The sequence below is a fragment of the Taeniopygia guttata genome, chromosome 2, assembly GCF_048771995.1.
Source record: "Taeniopygia guttata chromosome 2, bTaeGut7.mat, whole genome shotgun sequence".
Lineage (NCBI taxonomy): Eukaryota > Metazoa > Chordata > Aves > Passeriformes > Estrildidae > Taeniopygia > Taeniopygia guttata.
Genome location: NC_133026.1, coordinates 61968489 through 61982337, shown reverse-complemented (window position 1 = coordinate 61982337; position 13849 = coordinate 61968489). Strand labels below are relative to the sequence as shown.

General features: G+C 41.7%; 1 protein-coding gene and 1 long non-coding RNA gene across 3 annotated transcripts in view; both read right to left on the bottom strand.

Moving 5' to 3' along the window:
- The window catches only part of EXOC2 (exocyst complex component 2), a 127351-nt gene extending 126508 nt beyond the window's left edge, over nt 1-843 (bottom strand). Inside the window, exon 1 of the mRNA XM_030265431.4 lies at nt 705-843. The gene's annotated coding sequence lies outside the window, so the exon portion shown is untranslated. The remainder of the gene's footprint in view (nt 1-704) is intronic.
- Nucleotides 844-9368: 8525 nt separating this feature from the next.
- LOC115493751 (uncharacterized) overlaps nt 9369-13849 on the bottom strand; it is a 47185-nt gene continuing 42704 nt past the window's right edge. The window contains exons 5-6 of one of the 2 annotated variants that reach the window (XR_012053860.1): nt 11986-12066; nt 9369-9783 (exon numbers count right to left, since the gene is read on the bottom strand). This is a non-coding gene — a long non-coding RNA (uncharacterized lncRNA). Of the gene's footprint in view, nt 9784-10304; nt 12067-13849 lie in introns of those variants that run through there. The other variant, XR_012053859.1, reaches the window with a different exon arrangement.

Here is a 13849-nt window from a genome sequence, read left to right as displayed (position 1 = left end):
ACCTCTCTACCCTGCTCTCTACCTTAGACTTCCTCTCTCCCCCACCCAGCACACCCACACTTCACGGAGCCCAACGACCCCATCATTTCAGATGGGTCGGACGGGACGATGTCGGAAGTCTTTTCCAACCGAATGGACTCTGGGACTTGGCGCAGCTCTGTCTCAGCCCGTGCAGCCCGGCGCTCCCCCAGGCCGCTGTCAGACATACAAGACACAGGCAAAGGCCACGGAGCTGCTGCTGCCGGCCCTGGGGCAGGGACAGTGCCACCAGCGCTGGGAAGGGCTCCCCGGCCCGGGCCCGACCTCGCCCGGGAGCGTCACCCAGCAGGACACCGAGTGCCCCGGGGAAAGCCGCCGGTGGCAGGAACCCCCCGCCCTGCCGGCAGCGCCGTGGCAGGGGGCTGGGGAGGAGCAAGAGCTGCTGCAGCCGGGAAGGCACCGGGGGGGAGCCGGCCGGAGCCCAGCGACGCCCCCTGAGCCTCCAGAGCCGTCGCCGACAGCTCCGTCCCCACGGGGCCGGGGCGGGGACGCGACGCTCGACCCCGCCCGGGGAGCGGAAGGCGGGGGGAGACCGAAGGGAGGGGGACGGCCTCCGCCCCGGGGAGGCGGGAGGTGGGGGGGAAAGGGAAGGGGCCGGAGCTGCGCCGCAGCGCCCGGCGGGGGCCGGGGCAGGGCCGGGGCCGGGGCCGGGGCCGGTCACTCACCGCCCGCCGCCGCTCGCATCCGGCACCTGCGGCCGCCCCGCTCCCGGCAGCGCCCCGCGCCCGCCGCCCGCAGGCGCCGCCAGCCGCCGCCCGAGCGCATCGAGGGAGCGCCGAGCCACCGAGGCGGGCGGGGGAGGCCGCCGGCCCCGAGCCGCGCCCCCCGGCAGGCCCCACCCCTGCCCGCCTCCCTCCCTCCCTCAGTCCCAGCGATGCGCGGGGTCCTGGGGGACCGCGGAGAAAATGGGGGTTGGTTCTCCCGTGCATGAGGAGCAAGGGAAAAAAATACCTATTTAATTATAACAGTCTTGACTATGGAATGACAACAACGACGGGACCCGAGGGAACGGCCTGAAGTTGTGCCAGGGGAGGTTTAGGGTGGATATCAGGAAAAGGTTCCTCACCCAGAGGGTGGTTAGGCTCTGGAACAGGATCCCCAGGGCAGTGGTCACAGCACCAAGCCTGAGAGAGCTCAAGATTCATTTGGACGATGCTCTCAGGTGCACGGGGTGACTCTGGGGACGGTGCTGTGCAGGGCCAGGAGTTGGACTCGGTGATCCTTATGGGTCCCTTCCAGCCCAGCAGATTCTGTGATCCTGTGAACAAAAGTAATAAATTATAATAAAACCACCCCCAAGCACTGTGCCTATAGGCAGAAACTCACCCAGCAGTAGTGTTGGGACTCCCAGCCTGAGGTGTGAGGGAGGCTACCCAGGGAGTCTCCTTCTCTGGAGGCATTCCAAACCCACCTGGACATGTTCCTGTGTCACCTGCTCCAGGTAACCCTGCTTTGCAGGGGGGTTGGACTGGACGGTCTCCAGAGGTCCCTTCCAACCCCAACCATTCTGTGATTCTGTGAGGGGAGGTGCAGCAGGGTGGGTGGGGGGCAAAAGCCCAGGCACAAGTACTCAAGCAGTGCTGTCAGCCCCAGGTGACATAAATCTATCCTCCTTTCATGATAAACCAGTAAAAATGTTTCTTTCCAAACCCACAGGCTGCCTACGGGAATTCTGAACACAAGTTCATTTCCTTTTGGAAAGACTCAGGAGATCTCCTTTTTCACTCTTTGTTGGTATTCTTCAGTATTTGGTTGCAAAAGCCACATTCAGACAAAAGGTTACTAGGAAGGAGAGGAAAAGCAATGAAAGAAAAAAAAAACAAAAAACCAGAAAAGAAAACTCCATTCCTAGTTATGCCAAACCAGGCCAAAGCAGGACACTAGTGGGAAGGCAAATTACCTTGCATAAAACCTTAAAGCACCATAAAAAGCACCATAAAAAAAAATGTGTGGCCAAACCCCACACATTTCCTAACTTTGCTTTCATAGGTTAAAGGTGCTCAGGTTAAATTAGTAGTCTGCAATATGTCATATCACGAATAAGCAATACATTTCTGACTCTTTCCTCTTCTCTGTAAAACATTATGCAGTATCTTTCTGTGGAAAAACAAAAGCAGATAGTACCTGTCTTTTCTATAAGTATTTCCACACTTGTAACTAGTTACTGCAGTTTTCTGCTGAGATCCAATACATAAAATGAGCTCCTTGGTTCTCCAAGAAAAGAGAGAAATAAAATATTAAAAAAAAAGTGCAACCATTTCCCACCCAGTTCAAAATTATATTTTTCTTCCATCACAGCTTGTTTGAATTTTCTCATTGAACGCCTGTCATCAGATGTGCCAAAGAAAACCGCTCTTTGAGAAGTTTGGTGGATTCAGAAGGCCCCACCCAGCACACTGCATACCTGGGTCCCAGCCCAGTGCCCTCTGAGAGGGGACACCTGTGCCCAAAAGGCCCATTGACTTTTGTGGTAGTCCATTAAGGGAACTATGTACCCAGAAGGTTTTGTAATTAACAACCATGAGTTTAGATTCAGTTCAAGTGATAAATTTCAGCGCCAAACTACAGTTCCGTTACAGATTTGATTGAATATTCACCTCTCTTGTAAGTGAAAAGACCCTAAATAGGTGAATCATTAAGAGGGAACCTGAACTTGCAAAGTGTCAACCTCTCCAGTGTTAAGCCCCCAAGTGAGGACAAGCTGACAGATCTTTTGCTTGTGAAAATGTCACCTAGCCTTTAGAGATTTTAAGCTGCTATTTCTAAAAGGCTTCTCAGCAGTATTTTTATGCAGATCATGGTCCTTGGGAATTTGTCAGAACAGCACAACTCCTGCAAGAACAGAAGCCTTATAAAAGGCTTGTGTACCTTCTTCACTGGCATCCACACAGGCAAATCCTCCTATTTCCACAAGCAGCATGCAGGAATCTTATGATCTATAGGGCCCTGGATAATACTGTCAATGCAGAACTTCCTGTGTAGTGCACTTTGTTGAATCTGCTGTGGGTGGTTTCCCCAGCTGATGTTTAGTGACCATCACCTACCCCTTCAGTGACACCAGAACAAAGCTGACAGTGACTGACTGCAGATGTGACCCTCTGGAGAAAAGAAACACTATCCCGCATATCTCTTTGGAACAAAAGGAAGAAAATTAGTGTGGTTAAAAAAAATATATCTGTCATATATATATAACTTATGATGTATATACCATAATATATAGTATATATTTGCTGTCATATATAATGCTGCTAATATAAATATATTACTCTGTGGAACTCCAGATGCTGTTAAAGAGATTAATCTATGCAGTTAAAACTGAGGAAAGAAGTGACAATTTGTAATGTAATGACCTGGTAAATAGTAAGTGTTATACCTCATAGAGGTCACAAGAGTAATTGCGCATTCATGCCTTTTTCTAATCCATTTATGCAGATTTGACAGTGATCTGTAAACATTACATCTCTCTACAAAGTTAGGTAAACAGATTTGAAAGCCAGAGAGATTATTATGATCATCTTGTCTAACCTGAATATTGAAAGCTGTAGAATTTCCTCCAGCCATTCCCACAGCAAGGTCTTTCTGTAGCTGTTTTTTTTAAAAAGGCATCTTCATTTTATTTCAAAGAAAAAAATTTGTTATTTATTTATTTTGGAGAAATGGCCAATCCATCATTGCACTTTTGAAGATTTCTCAGTGGTTATGCTAACATGTACCACACTACCTTAATGTGTAAAAAAAACTTGATTGAAATATAAATGTTGTTTGAAAAGGTAAATTCATCTAGCTGCAGCATCTGTCCATTGCAAGCCTGCTTCTTGTTAACAGAAATATCTTCCTTTTGAAGATGTTTGTGAAATGCAGCAGATTTACTCCTTCACCTTCTCTTAACAAACTGTATGGATTAACTTTGATTCTGCACTGTATAAGTGCCTTTCCAGAACTGTTTTCTGAATGCCTTCAAGCTTACAGCTGTTGCATAAATTTTTTTTGACATGTGAACATCCAAACCAGACCTTCTCCTACTCTTGTTTAAATTTGTGAGGTGAATATTATAACCAGGGAAATCTGAGGAACAGGAAAATCCTAAGAAGCATAAGGTTGAAAATGACCTTAAGAAATCCCACTTTCCTGTTATTTTCCATGCCCCAAGACATGACCTTTTGTTGCAACATAACTGCTTTTTAAATCTTGTTCTTAAAGGCTTCCCAGTATGGTGCTTTTGCCATCTCCTCAGGCAATTTTTCCCAGTGTTTCTCTACCCTTATCACTAGAGGTCTTTTTTTCTAATGTATGTTCTAAATATGTCCCTTACTGGAATTTCAGTTCGTTAGTGAAAGGTCTGTCTTTCCTGGCCTGGAGAACAGACTCTTTGCTTCCTCCCCGTAGCAGTCTTTTCCATATTTAAAGGCCCTGGATCTTCTTTGCCCCATTATTCCAAACCATCCCATTAATATCCTGATATTTAATGTTGTCTGAACGAAGCACAATTCCCTAAGCCAAGCATGATTCAGATGAAAAACTTGAAAAAAAAAAAAAAAAAAAACAAACTACCCCAAACCACTAAAATTTAAGCTGTACCATGGTGTAGCAGAGCAAAATATTGCTTTGCCTATTTTGCAGGCTGTTTTCCTGTTTCAATCCCACTTGTATGGCATTTTCCTTTTTACAACAGCATAACAGTGATGACTCGTGCTTAGCCTGTGATTCACTCTACATTTTTTCCAGGCAACTATAATCCTGTTTACTTTTCCCCATCCTGTATCTGGGGAACTGATGATGCTATGTCTATTGCACCTATTGAATACCATCTTTTGTGTTTTTCTTTTAAAAAACCCCTCATAACCACTTTGTCAAATTCCCTCTGAATTCTAATTCTGTTCTCTAACACTCTTTTATTTGCTCTCTTTTTCATGTCCTCTTCAAATATATCAAGCTTAGTCTCTACTCCATTCTTTGGATGTTTTATAAGGAGTATCAGATACAGGATAGACCCTTGAGAAACCTCTTTCCATACATCTCTCCTTTTGATAATGACCACATTTTGCTAACTCTTCCTCAGAAATAGTCTTGCCTTTTCTTACACCATGGAGTTTTCAATTTGGACAATAGTGTTGTGGAAGGGGCTAACAGTGGGCCTGTTAGCTAAAGAAGCTGAGAAGAAGCTGAGAAGCAAGAAGAAGCTGATAAGCAACTTTCTCCAAGGCTGTCACCAAGGAGACCAAGAAAAGAGAGGAATTGAAGAAAGATAAGGAGAGAACTTTGCAGCTGGATGAAGTATTTTTAGAAAGTTAGCTGAAGTCACTGTTACTTTTCACCAATGGTGTTATGTTGAATTATTGTGGCCAATAGTTAAGGTAGAAGAAGGATAAACAATTAGAAAGCGTATAAAAGGTCAGCCATCTTCGAGAATAAACAGTTGCCATCTGAAACTGCTTACTGTCTACACTTTGTGTCGCGACCGCCTCAACAGCGACATAGTGTCTTTGCTTATTCACAAGAAACATTGTCTACAGCTTTACTAAAATGAAGATATATGACTTTTTAATACTTCTCTCCTTACCTTATTTTAAAAGGAGGTCTTATTGGTTTAATAGGATTTGTTCTTGACAAATCCATGGTCATCATTATTTGTCCATCTTGTAATGCATACAGATGATTTGCTTCACAATTGCCAAAAAACAGAACCTATCTGATTTATAACTCACCATCTTCTCCTATTTTCCTGTGTGTACGTAACCTAAAGCCTATTTGAAATTAAGAGGGCTGCTTCCATGACCATATCGTGTCTTCTGAACTGGAAATCAGTAACCTGCCAAAACTATGGCAGTAGAACCAGGAGCAGAGCCAAGAAGCCCAGCACATCCTCAACCGCCCTAACAAATCTATAATCACTGCACAACCTTTCTTCGCCTCATTGGTCCCACTTCCCTTTATTTCCTTGAACCATCAATGTAACATCCCTGTGGAGGTTGGTTTCTAGAAGTTCACAGAGATTTTATTAAAAATTCATACAGATATTTTAATTTCCAAGCAGATTTCCTGCATTATATTTTGCTCACAAGACAAGCTGCTTTCTGCTTCCTCCTAAACTGAAAATCACCTGGATCTGAGTTGTCAAACCAGCATCCAGGAGCTGACTTATTTAAATCTTATGTCTCTATTCCTTTATTTAATACATAGGTACAAAAATAAATTCTTTGACCTTGGCAACCTTTGGCTATTATCTGGGAGCTTAAGCCAGAGACTTTCATTATGAAGTGAAATATATTTATCTTCACTGAAAGGCGAGAGAAAAAGAAACAACTTACCGATCAGTGTTTTCTCCCAGATGATTTCTGGTATGCTTCAAGAGAAACAAGATATAAATTAATGCATACAATATTTTGAGTTTTCTTCCAGAGCACGCACAGTCACTTTTTCCACATCAAACAAAAAATACAGTCTTTGCACTTTCAACCATTTCCAACAGTACACAAAATTCTCTCACTCTTTTACTTTCTTGGCTAACACCACCCTAATTCTTCCCTTTCAAGACTTATCCAAGTAATCTGTGCACTACTGACCCAGAGGCATTGTTTCTCTAAACAGCACCAATGAAACAAATTACTAAATTACTTTGTGCAGCTAAAAATACTGAATGCTGTATACCACAGCTCTGTCAAGGATGTCACTACTAAGTTGCATCAGTTTAAATACTTCTTGGGACCAGCCTTTCTGTACTGTGGGTATTGTTAAAAAATAGATGGGGAGAAGTTGAAATGTAAACCAATTTAAAATTTTGCCCCTTTTCTTTCTCAAAGGGAAAAACATATCCCACTTCAAAGGCTGTTTGGAGGATTTGTCTTTCAAATTCTGGGGTAGATTCCCTTTTCCACGAGAACAAACTCTGGCACAACTGCTTTAATTTCCATACTTTGGGAATAAGCATGGAAAAGCTATTCCTCAGATATTTTTTCAGACTTCTCAGTCTGAAAAAACTCATCAGACTTTTCAGACTTCTTCAGACATCATGGTGAGTGAGCTCAGAGATCAGATCCACTGCTGTGAACTGAACTGCACCCTTGGGACCATTCATTGCTGCCTGAGCACCCCAGGTCCACTCTACTGGAAGGGAGAATATCTCTGCTCCAGTAGCAGCCAACACTTCCTAATGTGACTAGGGAAATTCAATTTGAGTAACAAAGAACTATTAATTAATTTTCAATTTGACTCATTTTGATGGAACCAACTTGTTTCCCTAATTTTCCCCATTCGTGTCTCTGCAAAACTGTATTTATTTTAAAGGAAATTATACAGGAATTCTTGTATTTAATATTAAAAAGGTTCCATCTATTACTAAGTACCTTTTTGTTTGTGGGTTTTTTTCCTTTCTTCATAATTCTCCCTATCTGTCTCTCTCTTCTTTCCTCTTTTGCTTCTCCTGACCAGCTGATCTCTAAGTCTTTTAGGGTGAAAAAGAAAAGAAAAATTACAAAATAGAGCTCAGAAAAAGGGGATGAGAATGGTAAAAAAGTAGATAGATAAACTATGCAACTGGAACAAGTATAATTGGTTTTTTAAAACTTAACTTTTTAGATAATTTACATTAAGATTAGTGTCACAACTATGCTGCTAGCAAGAGGTTGCATTTTATATCAGTTAGATATAATTCTTAAGTTCCTTTCAGAGAGAAAAAATATTTTAGTATCTCAGAGAAGCAATTGACATTAAAATGTGAATCTTGGTATGTGCCTCAAGTGTACGATCAAAGGTACTAAATCATCTGAAACCCGTTAAACACATGACAATATTTAATTTTAATGAACTACAGTTCTAGTCTTTAGTGTTTTAGTGACATTTATTCTTAGACACAGAAGTTTAAGGGGTGTTTGGCCTTGACTTCAGATCTTCAGCAATTTCCACTGAAATTTCTGAGAAGAATCTTAGCCAATGTTTTAAAACACCGAGGCCTAAATTTAGACTGTTAAATCTGTATTTAGCCCTGCAATGTGCTGAGCTCTTGGGCTGTGATCCAAGAAAGCACTTATGAGTTCCCATTAACTTGAAAACACTTTCAGGTCTATTATTCACTTTACCAAAAATACTGAACTCAAATACTTAAAATTATGCATGCACATTAAGTAGCCTGTTGGACTTAGCCTTATGCAGACCCCAGTTCAGGTCAGCTCGTACCTGAGACCCTGACTCACTTTATTCTTTGAGACAGACATTTTAAAATATGGTCAATATGTGAATACATTTATAATTAATATTCTGTCCTGTTTCTATATTACTATGATATAATGATAATAACAACAACGATGATAATAATAGTAATAGTATTTTGCATGCTCAAATCCTGTTTGTGAGAAATATTCCAACACTTCTGAAAGCTGGATAAAAGTTGCACTGCAGTGGCTAAGAGTTAGTTTTCCATGTCTGGGAGGGACAGGATGATTAGGAATAGGAAACACTATAGCTAAGGCATTCGGAAAAACTGTAACACTGAAGACAATGAAATACTGGTATAGATTGTTTAAGGAATCCATCAAACCTGGTTCATTGGAAGCCTTTAAGAAGTGGCTAAAGCACTCACTAGTCACTCTTTCCTTAAGGGGCAGGATGTACTAGGCACATTCATAAGGTGCCTTTTAGCTCTGTGCCTCTTTTAAGTTTTGACATCAGGCTTGTGTTTGCTCTTGCTATGTACTGGCTAGCTTTCTATGCTGATATCATTACATTTACCCACTTAGGACTCATGTCATGATTCAGTTGGGAGCAAGCAGCAGGAGAAAACAAATTTTTAAATATATATAAGTATTTCTAGCCACAGAAAAAAAGGCTGGCATGTGAAAACTGGCTAGAATAGTTTCCATCCCATTTGTCTATTTCCCAAATAGAGTGAAAGACAGTGAAAGACAACATCTGTTGTGATCTGACAGGAATCCTGGTGTTTTCTCTAAAGGCATTTGCAGGAAAAAAGTACAAAATCAGAATTAGAGGAGTTAGTAGTGATCATTTGTGAATGTGACAATCACTAGTTATTGTGCAGTGCTGTAAGAGATACAACCTCATTGTGCAGCAAACCCACTTCTAAAAGTGCCCCATATGCCCACCACAAGATCCCTCCTGTTCTGTGCTGTGTCTCATTTGTGCCAAAAGCCAAGCTGATGGTGTGACTGTATCCTCAACAAGGTAGAGAAATCCTCATGGAGGAGATACAAGGCTGGAGGAACATCCATTTCAACCCATCTTTCCCAACTGATTACTCTTATTTACAAGGCAAAATTAACCAGCTATAAATAAAAAAGAGAAGTCCTCATTTACTCACTTGTGTTGCCCTTCATAGAATCATGGAATGATTGGGGTTGGAAGGGATCTTAAAAATCAACTAGGTTCAACTCTGTTGCCAAAGTCAGGGACATCTTCCACTAGACCGGGTTGCACAAAGCCCCATCCAATCTGGCCTTGAACACTTCCAGGGATAGGGCATCCACAGCTTCCCTGGGCAACTTGTTCCAGTGCCTCATCACTCCCACTGTAAAGATTTTTTTCCTAGTATCTAATCTAAAGCTTTTATTTTGAACCCATTCCCTATTGTTCTGTCACTACATGCTCTTGTAAAGAGCGTTGCCACATCTTTCCTGTAAGTTCTCTTCATGTACTGTAAGGCTGCGATTAGGTCTCCCTGAAGATTTCTTTTTTTCCAGGTAGAGCAACCCCAGTTCTCTCAGCCATGCATCTCAGGGAATTTGTAATATCCAGCTGAAACAAAACTCACAGTTAGTTGTAGAGGCACAATATGTGCATGCAAGATACGCTTTGATCGATTGCTACACAGACCTTAACTTAGGGCACTTTTTAACTGACAAAATCAGCTTTCTCACTGGGAAATGTATCATGAGGGAGTTTTTGGAAATAGGATTCAGAACTGGCTGGAAAGACCCAGTTAAAATCTGAACTTCCCCAATGGGGAGATCATGACTTTTCAAAGAAGGAAATGATAATATGGAGGAATGCTTGGGCTGACATTTTGATTTGAGATTGCTTTTGTTAAAAAACCAAAGCCCCCCCCAAACCCCAACAACAACAAAAAAGAGCAAACAACAAAACCCCAAAATAAAACCCCACAACAAACGAACCAAACAAAAAATCCCACCCTGCTTATTTTGTTAATTCACTAAATTGGAAGAAATGTTTGGTGCTTGACTTAAAGGTCTCCGAATGTCAGAGTTATAGATAAAACCCAAAAATAGGATCTTGAAAACTCAGAAATAGAAGACACATTTTGTTTTTTCAAATTTATTTTCCTTTCATCATCCAGTTTTATTTCCATTCTAGAACACGAATAAATTTAAATATTGGGTAATCCTAAAGATGTGTGCCTGTTGGTAAAAACAGACTCCATCTTCAATTCACTCTTCCTCCAAATAATTTCTCAGATACAGATCAGCACCTTAATTGTATATTTATTGTTAAACATTTCCTTATGCCTGAATTCTGGGAACAAAACATAATTCCCAAAAGACTTCAGTAGTTGCACTTAATGTATCAGGAAAAAAAAAACAAACAGGATCATGCCAACCTTTAATTTTTGCACACACAGTAAAAATCACCATAAACCAAAACAATTAGGCATGAAGAGAAAAGAATTCTGAAGACTTGAAATACTGTCAAGGGATAAGTGAATTTTTTTTGATCAAAACTTGAAATTTGCAACAGGTACTCATGCCCAAGCATGTTCATCTCCAAGAAAGGAGGTAACAGTGACATACTAATCCTGTCTGCTGTGGAATGACATTCCTGCAGAAATCTGGGGAGGCAAAGCACAACGCTAGTGCCAATGGCATATCCAGACGTAGTTGGAATTTTCCTAGAGAGGGCAGGGGGGCTGTTTCTCTTTCCCTCCACACACATTATGTAGCTATTGAACTCTGCAAGACTTGCAAAGAACACACTTTATATTATCTTTTCATTTCCATGGCATCTGTACATTTAAAGTTTCATGCCTCATTGTGTCTGCATGTGACCATCTTGTACATGTATTTAAATTGCTTCTCTTCCCTCTGATCTTGAGAAACAAAAGCAACATTGAATTCTTTTTCCATTATATATTTTTACAAAAGAACTACTGTAAAAATTAATCAAAGATATGCTGCTTTTTATTGTTATTTTTTTAATTTTGGGGGTTACTTTTCCTCATATTGCAGTGGTTTTGAAATTGAAACGTTGCACTGCTGAGAAAGTGCCATGAAAATATAACCCACTACATTCCAGGAAAATAAATAAGCAAGGCCACCCAAATTTTCAATTAGTGCTAGTGCAGTATGCAGGAAATGGCTGGAGAACCGTCAAAGGCAGCCTTAGGCTGGGTCGTGGATACGGAACAGTGACAGGAAGGTTTGAAGCAGGAATACAGGCTCAGTGTGAAGATGGCTCTTCTCCAAGGAAAACTGCATACTAATAGGTTAATACTGATTTCCTGAAACATACAGCCTGGGTATTACATGCTGGAATTTACATTCTGACAAAGGCAATTGCTGAGCCTCAAGACTTTGCTTTTTTGGTGATGAAATAACACTAGAAAGTTCAAACCGCATTATATATTTCATGTTTTAAGCTTATCAAACATTCAAAGTACAAACTGTGCACACCTGAAATAGCAACAGCCTCACTAGTTTGGGAAACTAGTATGAGAAACATTACATTTCAACAGGTCAAACTTGTTTGGAATAATCCCAGCAAAAGATACCGACCAGGGTGGAGTGATGCCACTTTTAGAATTAACCTGTCTGGAATCCAGAATTACTGCCCAATCAAGCAGATATACACAGTACCAGGAATCAAACACTTTTGCTTTAGCACAGCCTTTGTAGACAAAGTGGTACTTGGAAGGTATCTGAAGACTGAGTTGGACAATGCACTTCAGAAAATTCAAAAACTAAAAATCACACATGAAGACACTACCTCTGTTTCTGTAAGTCAGAGGAAGGGCTCCCATTGATGACGGAAGATGCTGTGCCAGACCTTCATCCTGAAAGTAAGTGCCTAAAACAAGAACAAAATTAATAAAGCAGAGGAACTTAACGAGAAACACCAGCCCAGCTAAAGAATCCAGCCAACCTCTCCCTATAAGTGTCCTTCTATTTCACTCTCTCCAACTGATGTTGCAAGTGTCAGCTGAGGGTGGCACTGCAGCATCACAGGAGACCCTCATCCTCTCAGCCAGAGCCGTGTTCTACCTCTGCTGTCTTTATGGAAGGCGGCTGGCACAGGAGCACAAAAAACACCAGTGGGAGAGAGGAAGAGATAGCGGGTTTTTCACTGGCATCTGCAGGGCTTAGATTTTCTATTGATCCATCTTCATATCAGCAGGTGTGTTTTTACCATTATACTACTGCAGGCATGATCCCATGTCACAGCGAGCAGCCAGCGGTGCCCAGCTGTGCTGCCCTGACCCCGGGCACCCACTTAAATCACAGGCTGTGCCTCTAGTGGTTGATCATATTTATGTATGAGGTACACACCGTTTGCATTGTCTTTCAGTGCTCAGAGAACTGGAAGCCATCCTGCAAGTCTTTTTAACAGTTTTAATTGCACTAAAGTCACTGGGAAATCTACCCAGATAGAGCTTGGAAAAACTGGGCCATGAAAAGAGGCCCATTATAATTATTTGCAGTAGGAGGCAGAAACAATCCCTTTCCAGTCCCTGCCTCTCCCTAGGAAATGTTCTGTGGGATTGAATTTGCTGAAAACTGCTTGGGGTCCATTGAGTGATGCACTTTCACATTTTCTCAGGGAAGCTGTTTTAAATAAGCTGTATAAAAATTTTAATCAGCACATAGTATTTTAAGTTCTGAGTACCATCCCTACCCTGGAACCTTTTCAGTTTAAAGCCAGTAATTGTGTCTGTTGCCTATGAAAGAGAAATTAACAGAGCAAGGGAGGAAGTGGAGGGAATTTGGGGAGTTTGTGTTTGTGTTCACACATAATGATACATTGTTTGGTCATATGTGATAATTATTTAATCAAATGGAATTTGCCCTGTGGTGCTTTACATGACACTGCTGCCAATCACCCCAAAGCAAATAAATCTTTCAGGTGCTGAAGGGAGCGTTTACTCGCCTGTCTTTTGGAGAGCTTCATGCTGTGAATGCCGAATGGCACATCTAACACTGCTGGAGTGATCCCTGGGCAGCTATGTGGAATGGGTGTCAAGTCAGGGCAGACTTTATGCATTCTGGGGAGTCTAGACAACTTTTACAGAAACTTGGATATCTGTGTAAGGCTGGATATATTCTCAATAATTGCCCTGGACAAGATGCTCTGCTGAACAGAGGACACAGATTTAATGAAAAGGTACTTCCCTATAGGAGAAAGCGCCTCTTTTTTTTTTTTTTCCACATGAACACTCGATCCACGATAAATGTTTATAAAGTTCCCCTTCACCAAGTTTCTTAACTGCTGAAGAATAAATATTTAAAGAATCACAAATGCTATAATCAAAACCACGTAAGATGCTATAAGAGTGTTCCCTTTTGTACGAAAAAACAAAGGAGCTCAAGCTTGCATAAAACTCCATTGCCTGGTTTGAAAACTGATACACTGTACGATACAGCATGTATTATCTTTGTGCAGTATTTTTATAACAATACCTTAAATGCCATTGGCTTAATTCTTACCATATTACTATAACAAATCTATGGAAGCTCTGCAGAAGACCAATGGAGAGGAGGCTTGGGGGTTGCATCTGCAGGGTCTTTAGCCTCTATTTGGTGAAGTCCTGGGGATGAGACCCATGTTTGAGATTAAGGACATGCCTAAGTGCCTT